Here is an 18,357-nt window from a genome sequence, read left to right as displayed (position 1 = left end):
AGCTGGATTGGGGGTTCGCCCCCGTCCACACTCTGACCAAGGAGCTGGATTCGGGGTTCGCCCCCGTCCACACTCTGACCAAGGAGATGGATTAGGGGTTCGCCCCGTCCACACTCTGACCAAGGAGCTGGATTCGGGGTTCGCCCCCGTCCACACTCTGACCAAGGAGCTGGATTGGGGGTTCGCCCCTGTCCACACTCTGACCAAGGAGCTGGATTGGGGGTTCGCCCCTGTCCACACTCTGACCAAGGAGCTGGATTCGGGGTTCGCCCCTGTCCACACTCTGACCAAGGAGCTGGATTGGGGGTTCGCCCCTGTCCACACTCTGACCAAGGAGCTGGATTGGGGGTTCGCCCCTGTCCACACTCTGACCAAGGAGCTGGAATCGGGGTTCGCCCCTGTCCACACTCTGACCAAGGAGCTGGATTCGGGGTTCGCCCCCGTCCACACTCTGACCAAGGAGCTGGATTCGGGGTTCGCCCCTGTCCACACTCTGACCAAGGAGCTGGATTCGGGGTTCGCCCCCGTCCACACTCTGACCAAGGAGCTGGATTGGGGGTTCGCCCCTATCCACACTCTGACCAAGGAGCTGGATTCGGGGGTTCGCCCCTGTCCACACTCTGACCAAGGAGCTGGAATCGGGGTTCGCCCCTGTCCACACTCTGACCAAGGAGCTGGATTGGGGGTTCGCCCCTGTCCACACTCTGACCAAGGAGCTGGAATCGGGGTTCGCCCCTGTCCACACTCTGACCAAGGAGCTGGATTGGGGGTTCACCCCTGTCCACACTCTGACCAAGGAGCTGGATTCGGCGTTCGCCCCTGTCCACACTCTGACCAAGGAGCTGGATTCGGGGTTTGCCCTGTCCACACTCTGACCAAGGAGCTGGATTGGGGGTTCGCCCCTGTCCACACTCTGACCAAGGAGCTGGATTCGGGGTTCGCCCCGTCCACACTCTGACCAAGGAGCTGGATTCGGGGTTCGCCCCTGTCCACACTCTGACCAAGGAGCTGGATTCGGGATCCGCCCCTGTCCACACTCTGACCAAGGAGCTGGATTGGGGGTTCGCCCCGTCCACACTCTGACCATGGAGCTGGATTGGGGATCCGCCCCTGTCCACACTCTGACCAAGGAGCTGGATTGGGGGTTCGCCCCGTCCACCCTCTGACCAAGGAGCTGGATTGGGGGTTCGCCCCTGTCCACACTCTGACCAAGGAGCTGGATTCGGGGTTCGCCCCTGTCCACACTCTGACCAAGGAGCTGGATTGGGGGTTCGCCCCTGTCCACACTCTGACCAAGGAGCTGGATTCGGGGTTCGCCCCCGTCCACACTCTGACCAAGGAGCTGGATTGGGGGTTCGCCCCTGTCCACACTCTGACCAAGGAGCTGGATTCGGGATCCGCCCCTGTCCACACTCTGACCAAGGAGCTGGATTAGGGGTTCGCCCCGTCCACCCTCTGACCAAGGAGCTGGATTGGGGGTTCGCCCCTGTCCACACTCTGACCAAGCAGCTGGATTGGGGGTTCGCCCCTGTCCACACTCTGACCAAGGAGCTGGATTAGGGGTTTGCCCCTGTCCACACTCTGACCAAGGAGCTGGATTGGGGGTTCGCCCCTGTCCACACTCTGACCAAGGAGCTGGATTCGGGGTTCGCCCCTGTCCACACTCTGACCAAGGAGCTGGATTGGGGATCCGCCCCTGTCCACACTCTGACCAAGGAGCTGGATTGGGGGTTCGCCCCGTCCACACTCTGACCAAGGAGCTGGATTGGGGATCCGCCCCTGTCCACACTCTGACCAAGGAGCTGGATTGGGGGTTCGCCCCGTCCACACTCTGACCAAGGAGCTGGATTGGGGGTTCGCCCCTGTCCACACTCTGACCAAGGAGCTGGATTCGGGGTTCGCCCCTGTCCACACTCTGACCAAGGAGCTGGATTGGGGGTTCGCTCCGTCCACACTCTGACCAAGGAGCTGGATTGGGGGTTCGCCCCCGTCCACACTCTGACCAAGGAGCTGGATTGGGGGTTCGCCCCTGTCCACACTCTGACCAAGGAGCTGGATTCGGGGTTTGCCCCGTCCACACTCTGACCAAGGAGCTGGATTGGGGGTTTGCCCCGTCCACACTCTGACCAAGGAGCTGGATTCGGGGTTCGCCCCGTCCACACTCTGACCAAGGAGCTGGATTCGGGGTTCACCCCTGTCCACACTCTGACCAAGGAGCTGGATTGGGGGTTCGCCCCTGTCCACACTCTGACCAAGGAGCTGGATTCGGGGTTCGCCCCTGTCCACACTCTGACCAAGGAGCTGGATTCGGGATCCGCCCCGTCCACACTCTGACCAAGGAGCTGGAATCGGGGTTCGCCCCTGTCCACACTCTGACCAAGGAGCTGGATTGGGGGTTCGCCCCTGTCCACACTCTGACCAAGGAGCTGGATTGGGGGTTCGCCCCTGTCCACACTCTGACCAAGGAGCTGGATTGGGGGTTCGCCCCTGTCCACACTCTGACCAAGGAGCTGGATTGGGGGTTCGCCCCTGTCCACACTCTGACCAAGGAGCTGGATTGGGGGTTCGCCCCTGTCCACACTCTGACCAAGGAGCTGGATTGGGGGTTCACCCCCGTCCACACTCTGACCAAGGAGCTGGATTGGGGGTTCGCCCCTGTCCACACTCTGACCAAGGAGCTGGATTCGGGGTTCACCCCCGTCCACACTCTGACCAAGGAGCTGGATTGGGGGTTCGCCCCTGTCCACACTCTGACCAAGGAGCTGGATTGGGGGTTCGCCCCTGTCCACACTCTGACCAAGGAGCTGGATTCGGGGTTCGCCCCTGTCCACACTCTGACCAAGGAGCTGGATTCGGGGTTCGCCCCATCCACACTCTGACCAAGGAGCTGGATTGGGGGTTCGCCCCTGTCCACACTCTGACCAAGGAGCTGGATTGGGGGTTCGCCCCTGTCCACACTCTGACCAAGGAGCTGGATTGGGGGTTCGCCCCTGTCCACACTCTGACCAAGGAGCTGGATTGGGGGTTTGCCCCGTCCACACTCTGACCAAGGAGCTGGATTGGGGGTTCGCCACTGTCCACACTCTGACCAAGGAGCTGGAATCGGGGTTCGCCCCTGTCCACACTCTGACCAAGGAGCTGGATTCGGGGTTCACCCCCGTCCACACTCTGACCAAGGAGCTGGATTGGGGGTTCGCCCCTGTCCACACTCTGACCAAGGAGCTGGATTGGGGGTTCGCCCCGTCCACACTCTGACCAAGGAGCTGGATTCGGGGTTCGCCCCCTGTCCACACTCTGACCAAGGAGCTGGATTCGGGGTTCGCCCCGTCCACACTCTGACCAAGGAGCTGGATTGGGGGTTCGCCCCTGTCCACACTCTGACCAAGGAGCTGGATTGGGGGTTCGCCCCGTCCACACTCTGACCAAGGAGCTGGATTGGGGGTTCGCCCCTGTCCACACTCTGACCAAGGAGCTGGATTGGGGGTTCGCCCCTGTCCACACTCTGACCAAGGAGCTGGATTCGGGGTTCGCCCCGTCCACACTCTGACCAAGGAGCTGGATTGGGGGTTCGCCCCTGTCCACACTCTGACCAAGGAGCTGGATTGGGGGTTCGCCCCGTCCACACTCTGACCAAGGAGCTGGATTGGGGGTTCGCCCCTGTCCACACTCTGACCAAGGAGCTGGATTGGGGGTTCGCCCCTGTCCACACTCTGACCAAGGAGCTGGATTCGGGGTTTGCCCCGTCCACACTCTGACCAAGGAGCTGGATTGGGGGTTCGCCCCTGTCCACACTCTGACCAAGGAGCTGGATTGGGGGTTCGCCCCGTCCACACTCTGACCAAGGAGCTGGATTCGGGGTTCGCCCCCTGTCCACACTCTGACCAAGGAGCTGGATTGGGGGTTCGCCCCGTCCACACTCTGACCAAGGAGCTGGATTCGGGATCCGCCCCTGTCCACACTCTGACCAAGGAGCTGGATTGGGGGTTCGCCCCGTCCACACTCTGACCAAGGAGCTGGATTGGGGGTTCGCCCCTGTCCACACTCTGACCAAGGAGCTGGATTGGGGGTTCGCCCCTGTCCACACTCTGACCAAGGAGCTGGATTCGGGGTTCGCCCCGTCCACACTCTGACCAAGGAGCTGGATTCGGGGTTTGCCCCGTCCACACTCTGACCAAGGAGCTGGATTGGGGGTTCGCCCCTGTCCACACTCTGACCAAGGAGCTGGATTGGGGGTTCGCCCCTGTCCACACTCTGACCAAGGAGCTGGATTGGGGGTTCGCCCCTGTCCACACTCTGACCAAGGAGCTGGATTCGGGATCCGCCCCTGTCCACACTCTGACCAAGGAGCTGGATTCGGGGTTCGCCCCTGTCCACACTCTGACCAAGGAGCTGGATTCGGGATCCGCCCCGTCCACACTCTGACCAAGGAGCTGGATTGGGGGTTCGCCCCGTCCACACTCTGACCAAGGAGCTGGATTGGGGGTTCGCCCCTGTCCACACTCTGACCAAGGAGCTGGATTGGGGGTTCGCCCCTGTCCACACTCTGACCAAGGAGCTGGAATCGGGGTTCGCCCCTGTCCACACTCTGACCAAGGAGCTGGATTCGGGGTTCACCCCTGTCCACACTCTGACCAAGGAGCTGGATTGGGGGTTCGCCCCTGTCCACACTCTGACCAAGGAGCTGGATTCGGGATCCGCCCCGTCCACACTCTGACCAAGGAGCTGGATTGGGGGTTCGCCCCGTCCACACTCTGACCAAGGAGCTGGATTCGGGATCCGCCCCGTCCACACTCTGACCAAGGAGCTGGATTGGGGGTTCGCCCCGTCCACACTCTGACCAAGGAGCTGGAATCAGGGTACGCCCCTGTCCACACTCTGACCAAGGAGCTGGATTGGGGATCCGCCCCGTCCACACTCTGACCAAGGAGCTGGATTGGGGGTTCGCCCCTGTCCACACTCTGACCAAGGAGCTGGATTCGGGGTTCGCCCCTGTCCACACTCTGACCAAGGAGCTGGATTGGGGGTTCGCCCCTGTCCACACTCTGACCAAGGAGCTGGATTGGGGGTTCGCCCCTGTCCACACTCTGACCAAGGAGCTGGATTGGGGGTTCGCCCCTGTCCACACTCTGACCAAGGAGCTGGATTCGGGGTTCGCCCCTGTCCACACTCTGACCAAGGAGCTGGATTCGGGGTTTGCCCCGTCCACACTCTGACCAAGGAGCTGGATTAGGGGTTCGCCCCTGTCCACACTCTGACCAAGGAGCTGGATTCGGGGTTCGCCCCTGTCCACACTCTGACCAAGGAGCTGGATTGGGGGTTCGCCCCTGTCCACACTCTGACCAAGGAGCTGGATTGGGGGTTCGCCCCTGTCCACACTCTGACCAAGGAGCTGGATTGGGGGTTCGCCCCTGTCCACACTCTGACCAAGGAGCTGGATTCGGGATCCGCCCCTGTCCACACTCTGACCAAGGAGCTGGATTGGGGGTTCGCCCCTGTCCACACTCTGACCAAGGAGCTGGATTAGGGGTTCGCCCCTGTCCACACTCTGACCAAGGAGCTGGATTCGGGGTTCGCCCCTGTCCACACTCTGACCAAGGAGCTGGATTGGGGGTTCGCCCCTGTCCACACTCTGACCAAGGAGCTGGATTGGGGGTTCGCCCCTGTCCACACTCTGACCAAGGAGCTGGATTCGGGATCCGCCCCGTCCACACTCTGACCAAGGAGCTGGATTGGGGGTTCGCCCCGTCCACACTCTGACCAAGGAGCTGGATTGGGGGTTCGCCCCTGTCCACACTCTGACCAAGGAGCTGGATTGGGGATCCGCCCCGTCCACACTCTGACCAAGGAGCTGGATTGGGGGTTCGCCCCTGTCCACACTCTGACCAAGGAGCTGGAATCGGGGTTCGCCCCTGTCCACACTCTGACCATGGAGCTGGATTGGGGGTTCGCCCCTGTCCACACTCTGACCAAGGAGCTGGATTGGGGGTTCACCCCTGTCCACACTCTGACCAAGGAGCTGGATTGGGGGTTCGCCCCTGTCCACACTCTGACCAAGGAGCTGGATTGGGGGTTCGCCCCTGTCCACACTCTGACCAAGGAGCTGGATTGGGGGTTCGCCCCTGTCCACACTCTGACCAAGGAGCTGGATTCGGGGTTCGCCCCTGTCCACACTCTGACCAAGGAGCTGGATTGGGGGTTCGCCCCGTCCACACTCTGACCAAGGAGCTGGATTGGGGGTTCGCCCCTGTCCACACTCTGACCAAGGAGCTGGATTGGGGGTTTGCCCCTGTCCACACTCTGACCAAGGAGCTGGATTGGGGGTTCGCCCCTGTCCACACTCTGACCAAGGAGCTGGATTTGGGGTTTGCCCCCGTCCACACTCTGACCAAGGAGCTGGATTGGGGGTTCGCCCCTGTCCACACTCTGACCAAGGAGCTGGATTCGGGGTTCGCTCCGTCCACACTCTGACCAAGGAGCTGGATTGGGGGTTCACCCCCGTCCATACTCTGACCAAGGAGCTGGATTCGGGGTTCGCCCCTGTCCACACTCTGACCAAGGAGCTGGATTGGGGATCCGCCCCTGTCCACACTCTGACCAAGGAGCTGGATTCGGGGTTCGCCCCTGTCCACACTCTGACCAAGGAGCTGGATTGGGGATCCGCCCCGTCCACACTCTGACCAAGGAGCTGGATTGGGGGTTCGCTCCTGTCCACACTCTGACCAAGGAGCTGGATTGGGGGTTCGCCCCTGTCCACACTCTGACCAAGGAGCTGGATTGGGGGTTCGCCCCTGTCCACACTCTGACCAAGGAGCTGGAATCGGGGTTCGCCCCTGTCCACACTCTGACCAAGGAGCTGGATTCGGGGTTCGCCCCATCCACACTCTGACCAAGGAGCTGGATTAGGGGTTCGCCCCTGTCCACACTCTGACCAAGGAGCTGGATTGGGGATCCGCCCCGTCCACACTCTGACCAAGGAGCTGGATTTGGGGTTTGCCCCGTCCACACTCTGACCAAGGAGCTGGATTCGGGGTTCGCCCCATCCACACTCTGACCAAGGAGCTGGATTAGGGGTTCGCCCCTGTCCACACTCTGACCAAGGAGCTGGATTGGGGATCCGCCCCGTCCACACTCTGACCAAGGAGCTGGATTCGGGGTTCGCCCCTGTCCACACACTGACCAAGGAGCTGGATTTGGGGTTTGCCCCGTCCACACTCTGACCAAGGAGCTGGATTCGGGGTTCGCCCCATCCACACTCTGACCAAGGAGCTGGATTAGGGGTTCGCCCCTGTCCACACTCTGACCAAGGAGCTGGATTGGGGGTTCGCCCCTGTCCACACTCTGACCAAGGAGCTGGATTGGGGGTTTGTCCCTGTCCACACTCTGACCAAGGAGCTGGATTGGGGGTTCGCCCCATCCACACTCTGACCAAGGAGCTGGATTGGGGGTTTGCCCCTGTCCACACTCTGACCAAGGAGCTGGATTCGGGGTTCACCCCCGTCCACACTCTGACCAAGGAGCTGGATTAGGGGTTCGCCCCATCCACACTCTGACCAAGGAGCTGGATTCGGGGTTCGCCCCTGTCCACACTCTGACCAAGGAGCTGGATTCGGGGTTCGCCCCGTCCACACTCTGACCAAGGAGCTGGATTCGGGGTTCGCCCCGTCCACACTCTGACCAAGGAGCTGGATTCGGGGTTCGCCCCGTCCACACTCTGACCAAGGAGCTGGATTCGGGGTTCTCCCCTGTCCACACTCTGACCTCTGGCTTTGTAACTCTGAGAAAGTAATAAGAAAAAAAGGGGAGGAAAGTTGGACATAATGCTCCAGGTCTTACCAATCACCTGTATAAATCACGTGGATGCTCGTAGTATTCGGAATAAGGTGAATGAGTTGATGGCGCAAATCATCGTGAATGACTATGATTTAGTGGCCATTACTGAAACATGGTTAAAAGATGGTCACGATTGGGAGTTAAATATCCAAGGGTATCAGATTATACGAAAGGATAGAATGGACGGTAAGGGCGGTGGTGTAACTTTGTTGTTTAAGGATGGCATCCGGGCAATAGTAAGGGATGATATTGGTGCTATGGAGGACAAAGTTGAATCAATTTGGGTGGAAATCAGGAATAGTAAGGCGAAAAGGTCATTGATAGGAGTAGTCTATAGGTCACCAAATAGTAACAGGATGGTAGGGCAGGCAATAAACAAAGAAATAACGGATGCATGTAGAAATGGTACAGCGGTTATCATGGAAGATTTTAATCTGCATATCGATTGGTTTAACCAGGTTGGTAAAGGCAGCCTTGAGGAGGAGTTTATAGAATGTGTCCGGGATAATTCCCTGGAACAGTATGTAATGGAACCTACAAGGGAACAAGCGGTCCTAGATCTGGTCCTGTGTAATGAGGCAGGATTGATTAATTATCTCATAGTTCGGGATCCTCTTGGAAGGAGCGACCACAATATGGTGGAATTTAAAATACAGTTGGAGGATGACAAGGTAAAATCAAACACTAGTGTTTTGTGCTTAAACAAAGGCGATTACAATGGGATGAGAGAAGAACTAGCTAAGGTAGACTGGGAGCAAAGACTTCATGGTGAAGCAGTTGAGGAACAGTTGAGAACCTTCCGAGCGATCTTTCACAGTGTTCAGGAAAGGTTCATACCGACAAAAAAGAAAGATGGTAGAAAGGGGAAAAATCGACCGTGGATATCTAAGGAGGTGAGGGAGAGTATCAAATTGAAGGAAAAAACATACAAAGTGGCAAAAATTAGTGGGAGACTAGAGGACTGGGAAATCTTTAGGGGACAACAGAAAGCTACTAAAAAAGCCATAAAGAAGAGCAAGGTAGATTATGAAAGTAAACTTGCTCAGAACATAAAAGCAGATAGTAAAAGCTTCTACAAATATATAAGACAAGAAAGAGTGGCTAAGGTAAATATTGGTCCTTTGGAAGATGAGAAGGGAGATTTAATAATAGGAGACGGGGAAATGGCTGAGGAGCTGAACAGGTTTTTTGGGTCAGTCTTCACAGTGGAAGACACAAATAACATGCCAGTGACTGATGGAAATAAAGATATGATAGGTGAGGACCTTGAGATGATTGTTATCACTAAGGAGGCAGTATTGGGCATGCTAATGGGGCTAAAGGTAGACAAGTCTCCTGGCCCTGATGGGATGCATCCCAGAGTGTTAAAAGAGATGGCTACGGAAATTGTAAACGCACTAGTGATAATTTATCAAAATTCACTAGACTCTGGGGTGGTCCCAGAGGATTGGAAAGTAGCAAACGTGACACCACTGTTTAAAAAAGGAGGTCGGCAGAAAGCGGGTAATTATAGGCCGGTAAGCTTAATTTTGGTTGTAGGGAAAATGCTGGAATCTATCATTAAGGAGGAAATAGCGGGGCACCTGGAGGGAAATTGTCCCATTGGGCAGACGCAGCATGGGTTCATAAAGGGTAGGTCGTGTCTGACTAATTTGGTAGAATTTTTTGAGGACGTTACCAGTGCAGTAGATAACGGGGAGCCAATGGATGTGGTATATCTGGATTTCCAGAAAGCTTTTGACAAGGTGCCACACAAAAGGTTGCTGCATAAACTAAAGATGCATGGCATTGAGGGTAAAGTGGTAGCATGGGTAAAGGATTGGTTAACTAGCAGAAAGCAGAGAGTGGGGATAAATGGGTGTTTCTCTGGTTGGCAATCTGTAACTAGTGGGGTCCCTCAAGGATCAGTGTTGGGCCCACAGTTGTTCATAATTTACATAGATGATTTGGAGTTGGGGACCAAGTGCAATGTGTCAAAGTTTGCAGACGACACTAGGATGAGTGGTAAAGCAAAAAGTGCAGAGGATACCGGAAGTCTGCAGAAGGATTTGGATAGGTTAGGTGAATGGGTTAGGGTCTGGCAGATGGAATTCAATGTTGCCAAGTGTGAGGCTATCCATTTTGGGAGGAATAACAGCAGAATGGATTATTATTTAAACGGTAAGATGTTAAAACATGCTGCTGTGCAGAGGGACCTGGGTGTGCTGGTGCACGAGTCGCAAAAAGTTGGTGTGCAGGTGCAACAGGTGATTAAGAAGGCTAATCGAGTTTTGTCTTTCATTGCTAGAGGGATGGAGTTCAAGACTAGTGAGGTTATGCTGCAATTGTATAAGGTGCTGTTGAGGCCACATCTGGAGTATTGTGTTCAGTTTTGGTCTCCTTACCTGAGAAAGGACATATTGGCACTGGAGGGAGTGCAGAGGAGATTCACTAGGTTGATCCCAGAGTTGAGGGGATTAGATTATGACGAGAGGTTGAGTAGACTGGGACTGTACTCATTGGAGTTTAGAAGGATGCGGGGGGATCTAATTGAAACATATAAAATTATGAAGGGAATAGATAGGATAGATGCGGCAGGTTGTTTCCACTGGTCGGGGAAAGCAGAACTAGGTGGCATAGCCTCAAAATAAGGGGAAGTAGATTTAGGACTGAGTTTAGGAGGAACTTCTTCACCCAAAGGGTTGTGAATCTCTGGAATTCCTTGCCCAGTGAAGCAGTTGAGGCTCCTTCTTTAAATGTTTTTAAGAAAAAGATAGATACCTTTCTAAAGAATAAAGGGATTAAGGGTTATGGTGTTCGGGCCGGAAAGTGGAGCTGAGTCCACAAAAGATCAGCCATGATCTCATTAAATAGCGGAGCAGGCTCGAGGGGCCAGATGGCCTACTCCTGCTCCTAGTTCTTATGTTCTTATAATTGTAGCAAGGCTGGTTTTATTCTTAACCTTTATTATAAAGGGATTGGGGTACAAAATGCCATTTGCCTTCCTAATTGCTTGCTGAACCTGTCTGATAACTTTGTGACTCACTTCCAGTTCACTCTGAAAGCAACTCTCAGACATCTCATCAATAAATAATATTCTGCTTTTCCATTTATCCTACCAAAGCGGGTAACTTTATCGTTTCCCACATTAAGTCCTGACTGTCATATTCTCGCTCACTTAACCTGCCCACATCTCTTTGGGGTCTATTTGTTCCTGTCTCACTGTTTATAATAATAAACAGTGACAGTGGTGAACAGTGTTTACTGGGGGTGGCACAGTAAAGAGTGGTGAAGTGTTAGTAGAAGCAATAGAGAAACGATCTTGTCCAGGAATACAGTTTATCTTTTGTAATGATATAGCTGGATCGCAGGTGGGAGTGATGCCTACGGTGGTTGATAAGCCAGTGGAAAATCAGACAACTGAAGTGTTGAAGGACGAATATCCTGGGATTTTTCCGGATTGTGTAATAACAAGGTCGCAAAGTCACAGGTTAAAACAAGAGGAGAAATCAAAGAGTGAAGATGAAGTTGAAGTGCAATTATCAGAAACGATTTTTGATCAGATGGTTGAAAAAGAACAAGAACAGGTGGAGGATGAGGTGGATATTTTTAGTTCAGGAAAATTGGCGGAGTTACAACAGAAAGATGTAGAAATAAAACGGATGTATCAGAAAGCATATACGGAAGAGGAATCGGAGAATATACCAGAGTGTCATTACCGTAAAAATGATGTCTTGATGAGAAAATGGAGACCTTTACATAGGCAGGCGGATGAAAAGTGGGCAGAAGTTCATCAAGTAGTATTGCCAGTAGGGTACAGAGAGCAGGTGTTGCAAGTTAGAACATAGAACATTACAGCGCAGTACAGGCCCTTCGGCCCTCGATGTTGCGCCGACCTGTGAAACCACTCTAAAGCCCATCTACACTATTCCCTTATCGTCCATATGTCTATCCAATGACCATTTCAATGCCCTTAGTGTTGGCGAGTCCACTACTGTTGCAGGCAGGGCATTCCACGCCTTTACGACTCTCTGAGTAAAGACCTACCTTTGACATCCCACTGAAGGATAGGCAAGGGAATCTATGTGTGGAGCCAGAGGAAATGGGCGAGGTACTAAATGAATACTTTGCATCAGTATTCACCAAAGAGAAGAAATTGGTAGATGTTGAGTCTGGAGAAGGGGGTGTAGATAGCCTGGGTCACATTGAGATCCAAAAAGACGAGGTGTTGGGTGTCTTAAAAAATATTAAGGTAGATAAGTCCCCAGGGCCTGATGGGATCTACCCCAGAATACTGAAGGAGGCTGGAGAGGAAATTGCTGAGGCCTTGACAGAAATCTTTAGATCCTCGCTGTCTTCAGGGGATGTCCCGGAGGACTGGAGAATAGCCAATGTTGTTCCTCTGTTTAAGAAGGGTAGCAAGGATAATCCCGGGAACTACAGGCCGGTGAGCCTTATTTCAGTGGTAGGGAAATTACTGGAGAGAATTCTTCGAGACAGGATCTACTCCCATTTGGAAGCAAATGGACGTATTAGTGGGAGGCAGCACGGTTTTGTGAAGGGGAGGTCGTGTCTCACTAACTTGATAGAGTTTTTCGAGGTCACTAAGATGATTGATGCAGGTAAGGCAGTGGATGTTGTCTATATAGACTTCAGTAAGGCCTTTGACAAGGTCCCTCATGGTAGACTGGTACAAAAGGTGAAGTCACACGGGATCAGGGGTGAGCTGGCAAGGTGGATACAGAACTGGCTAGGCCATAGAAGGCAGAGAGTAGCAATGGAAGGATGCTTTTTTCATTGGAGGGCTGTGACCAGTGGTGTTCCACAGGGATCAGTGCTGGGACCTTTGCTCTTTGTAGTCTATATAAATGATTTGGAGGAAAATGTAACTGGTCTGATTAGTAAGTTTGCAGACGACACAAAGGTTGGTGGAATTGCGGATAGCGATGAGGACTGTCGGAGGATACAGCAGGATTTAGATTGTTTGGAGACTTGGGCGGAGAGATGGCAGATGGAGTTTAATCCGGACAAATGTGAGGTAATGCATTTTGGAAGGTCTAATGCAGGTAAGGAATATACAGTGAATGGTAGAACCCTCAAGAGCATTGAAAGTCAAAGAGATTTAGGAGTACAGGTCCACAGGTCATTGAAAGGGGCAACACAGGTGGAGAAGGTAGTCAAGAAGGCATACGGCATGCTTGCCTTCATTGGCCGGGGCATTGAGTATAAGAATTGGCAAGTCATGTTGCAGCTGTATAGAACCTTAGTTAGGCCACACTTGGAGTATAGTGTTCAATTCTGCTCGCCACACTACCAGAAGGATGTGGAGGCTTTAGAGAGGGTGCAGAAGAGATTTACCAGAATGTTGCCTGGTATGGACGGCATTAGCTATGAGGAGCGGTTGAATAAACTCGGTTTGTTCTCACTGGAATGAAGGAGGTTGAGGGGAGATCTGATAGAGGTATACAAAATTATGAGGGGCATAGACAGAGTGGATAGTCAGAGGCTTTTCCCCAGGGTAGAGGGGTCAATTACTAGGGGGCATAGGTTTAAGGTGAGAGGGGCAAGGTTTAGAGTAGATGTACGAGGCAAGTTTTTTACGCAGAGGGTAGTGGGTGCCTGGAACTCGCTACCGGAGGAGGTGGTGGAAGCAGGGACGAGAGTGACATTTAAGGGGCATCTTGACAAATACATGAATAGGATGGGAATAGAGGGATACGGACCCAGGAAGTGTAGAAGATTGTACTTTAGTCGGGCAGCATGGCACGGGCTTGGAGGGCCGAAGGGCCTGTACCTGTGCTGTACATTTCTTTGTTCTTTGTTCTTTGATATCTATCTCCCCTCAATTTAAAGCTATGCCCCCTCGTGCTAGACATCACCATCCAAGGAAAAAGGCTCTCACTGTCCACCCTATCCAATCCTCTGATCATCTTGTATGCCTCAATTAAGTCACCTCTTAACCTTCTTCTCTCTAACGAAAACAGCCTCAAGTCCCTCAGCCTTTCCTCATAAGATCTTCCCTCCATACCAGGCAACATTCTGGTAAATCTCCTCTGCACCCTTTCCAATGCTTCCACATCCTTCCTATAATGCGGCGACCAGAATTGCACACAATACTCCAAATGCTGCCGCACCAGAGTGTTGTATAGCTGCAACATGACCTCATGGCTCCTAAACTCAATCCCTCTACCAATAAAAGCTAACACACCGTACGCCTTCTTAACAACCCTCTCAACCTGGGTGGCAACTTTCAGGGATCTATGTACATGGACACCGAGATCTCTCTGCTCATCCACACTGCCAAGAATCTTACCATTAGCCCAGTACTCTGTCTTCCTGTTATTCCTTCCAAAATGAATCACCTCACACTTTTCTGCATTAAACTCCATTTGCCACCTCTCAGCCCAGCGCTGCAGCATGAGGTACCAGTGGGAGGTCATTTGGGAACAAGGAAAACTCAAGCTAAAATCCCAAAACATTTTTATTGGCCTGGACTACATAAAGATGTGGTCAAATTTTGTCGATCATGTCACACGTCAAGTGATAGGGAAACCTCAAGCAGTGATAAAACCAGCGCCCTTAATACCCATTCCAGCATTTGAGGAACATTTTACAAGGGTCCTAATTGATTGCTAGGACCGCTTCCTAAAACAAAAAGTGGGAATCAATATCTTTTGACGATAATAGATGTGTCTACTAGGTTTCCAGAGGCCATTCCAGTACATAATATTACAGCTAAAAAGATTGTGGAGGAGTTACTTAAATTCTTTACTAAATATGGACAACCCACAAAAATACAATCGGATCAAGGATCAAATTTTACCTCTAGGCTATTCAATTAAGTTATGGATAGCTTAGAAACAAAACAATTTAAATCAACTGCGTACAATCCAGAATCGCAGGGAGTGTTAGAAAGGTGGCATCAGACATTAAAGACAATGTTGAGGGCTTATTGTCAAGATTATCCAGAGGATTGGGATAAAGGAATTCCATTTGTACTGTTTGCAATTAGGGATGCTCCTAATGAGTCAACCAAATTTAGTTCTTTTGAACTAATTTTTGGTCATGAGGTAAATTGATTAAAGAAAAATTGGTGGGTGACAAATCGGAAATTACACTATTGGATTACGTGTCAAATTTCAAGGAATGATTAAATAGAGCAGGTGAATTGGCTAGACAACATTTAAAAGTTGCACAAAATGTGATGAAACGGGTAGCGGACAAGAAATCCAAAGTTCGTAGTTTTGCCTGTGGGGATAAAGTTTTAGTGTTGTTGCTAGTGGTAGGGGAGCCTTTAAAAGCAAGGTTTTGTGGACCATATCAGATTGAAAGGAAATTAAGTGAGGTGAATTATGTGGTAAAAACACCAGATAGAAGGAAAACTCACCGAGTGTGTCATGTGAATATGCTTAAAAGGTACTTTGAAAGGGAAGGCGAGAAAAAGGAGGTTTTAATGATTCTAACTCAAAGTGACGAACAAAATCCAGATGACTGTGAATTTGACATTCCTCAAATTAAATTGGAAAACGAGGATGATTTTAAAAATTGGGATAATTTGTTGAGTTACCTTCCAGGGGAAAAATGGACTGACCCAAAAGAGTTATTGATATCACATGGGCAAGTTTGTGGAGATAAGTTGTTAAGTACTAAAATGGCTATACATGATGTAGATGTGGGAAATGCTGTTCCTATCAAACAACATCCATATAGACTTAATCCTTTAAAATTGGCACAGGTTAACAAAGAGATGGAGAGTATGCTTAAAAATGGCATAATTGAAGTGGGTTGCAGCCAATGGAGCTCACCCATAGTGATGGTACCGAAACCAGATAGTACCCAACGGTTGTGTGTGGACTATAGAAAGGTTAATGCAGTTACAAGAACGGACTCTTATCCTATCCCACGGTTGGAGGATTGCATTGAGAAAGTGGGACAATCAGCTTTTATTTCCAAACTGGATTTACTTAAAGGTTACTGGCAGGTACCTTTATCCGAAAGGGCGAAGGAGATTTCAGCTTTTGTGACTCCAGATGGTATTTACCAATTCAAAGCTGTGCCATTTGGCATGAAAAACACCCCAGCCACATTTCAACGGTTAACTAACAAAGTTGTTTCAGGATTACCCAATTGTGCGGTATACATCGACGATCTGGTAATTTTCAGCCAGACATGGACAGAACATTTAAAACATCTGATGGAGTTATTCGATCAACTTCAGGAGGCGGGTTTGGTGGTAAACCTAGCCAAATGTGAATTTGGAGAAGTCCAAGTCACTTTCCTTGGCCATACGATCGGACAGGGTCGAATGGTCACACGGGATGTGAAACCAACAGTTATTGAGGAGTTTCCGATACCCGCAAGACGAAGGGAAATAATGCGATTTCTTGGCATGAGTGGATTTGATCGAACATTTGTGAAAAATGTTTGTAGCGTGGTTGCTCCACTGATGGACTTGCTGAAGAAACGTCGAAAATTTCAATGGACAGCGGAGTTTCAACAGGCATTTGACGGCCTGAAAGCTGTGATAATCAATACTCCTGTATTGGAGAATTACAACGGACTCTGTGATCAGATTGAACTAAAGTATCTGACTTTAAAGAGAAATGCCGAGGCTTAGAGAAATGGACAGATCGTGCAGAAACCTTCTTGTTCAAAGAGACTGTCAATCAAGAAGGATTTCAGTTGGAGGAAGAACAACAGAAATGGACTATATTATTGAACCGGTTTACATGTGTTGGTTTTTTTTTTAAACAAAAAAAGTATATTTACTGTATACATTTCTTAAAGGATAGTGAAAAGGTGAAAAATGAAACCACCTTGAAGTTGATGGTTTATTTTTTTTTCTTGGGGGGAGGTGTCATGTGAGAATATCTTTAAGAAATGGGTGTTTATAAATGGGTGTGTATATAAATATCTGCAGTGAGAGTACCTTTAAGAAATGGGTCTTTACTACTGCAGTGATGTCAGAGAGTGGGTGGAGCTGGGCTGTCAGCTTTTTACTTTCATTTTAGGCTGTTTGCTGCACGGTGTGTTTTAGTTTAGTTTTCAGAGCTGGATAGCTGCAGTCACAGCCAGAAGGTGTATTAGAGTCTCTCTCTGTAATCTAAAGACTGTAAATCGATCCTGGTGATTTAAAACTTATAACAGTGGTGACTTTAACCTGATGTGCTTCTGGTAAAAGATGTTTTAAGTCATATGGATGTTAAAAGGACAGCTTAAAGGTTTACTTAGTGCTGTATTCTTTGGGGGTTGTCTTTGAATTAAGGGTTGTTAAGATGTTCACTGTATGTTTTAAAAAGGTTAACTTGAGTTTATAGAATAAACATTGTTTGCGATAAAAAATACTTTTCCATTTCTGCTGTACCACACCTATAGAGTGGGCCGTGTGCTCCCCATAACCACAATCTATTAAAAGTTGTGGGTCAGGTGAACTCCATGATACTCTTTGGGGTTCTCTAAACCCAGGCCCATATCACTTGTAGATGGAGGTGGAGCCAGATTTTGCCACTGAGTCGTGTGTCGAGGGGTCAGTCACACAGTGACAGGGTCACTCTATCGAGGGGTCAGTCACACACTGACAGGGTCACACGATCGAGGGGTCAGTCACACAGTGACAGGGTCTCACTGTCGAGTGGTCAGTCACACAGCGACAGGGATACACGATCGAGGAGTCAGTCACACAGTGACAGGGTCGCACTATCGAGGGGTCAGTCACACACTGACAGGGTCACACTATCGATGGTCAGTCACACACTGACAGGGTCACACTATCGAGGGGTCAGTCACTCACTGACGGGGTCACACTATCGAGGGGTCAGTCAGTGATAGGGTCACACCATCGAGGGGTCAGTCAGTCAGTGAGAGGGTCACACTATCGAGGGGTCAGTCACACAGTGACAGGGTCACACTATTGAGGAGTCACTCACACAGTTACAGGGTCACATTAACAAGGGGTCAGTCACACAGAGACAGGGTAACACTATCGAGGGGTCAGTCACAGTGACAGGGTCTCACTGTCGAGTGGTCAGTCACACAGCGACAGGGACACACTATCGATGAGTCAGTCACACAGTGACAGGGTCACACTATTGAGGGGTCAGTCACACAGTGACAGGGTCACACTATTGAGGGGTCAGTCACACAGTGACAGGGTCACACTATCGATGGTCAGTCACACACTGACAGGGTCACACTATCGAGGGGTCAGTCACACGGTGACAGGGTCACACTATCGGGGGTCAGTCACACATGACAGGGTCACACTATCGAGGGGTCAGTCACACAGTGACAGGGTCACACTATCGAGGGGTCAGTGACAGGGTCACACTATCGAGGGGTCAGTCACACATGACAGGGTCACACTATCGAGGGGTCAGTCACACATGACAGGGTCACACTAACGAGGGGTCAGTCACACAGTGACAGGGTCGCACTATCGAGGGGTCAGTCACACATGACAGGGTCACACTAACGAGGGGTCAGTCACACAGTAACAGGGTCACACTATCGAGGGGTTAGTTACACAGTGACAAGGTCACACTATCGAGG

The sequence above is a fragment of the Scyliorhinus torazame genome, chromosome 8 (genome assembly GCF_047496885.1).
Source record: "Scyliorhinus torazame isolate Kashiwa2021f chromosome 8, sScyTor2.1, whole genome shotgun sequence".
Taxonomy (NCBI): Eukaryota; Metazoa; Chordata; class Chondrichthyes; order Carcharhiniformes; family Scyliorhinidae; genus Scyliorhinus; species Scyliorhinus torazame.
The sequence above is the reverse complement of the archived record's forward strand: the minus strand, read 5'-3'. Positions refer to the sequence as shown.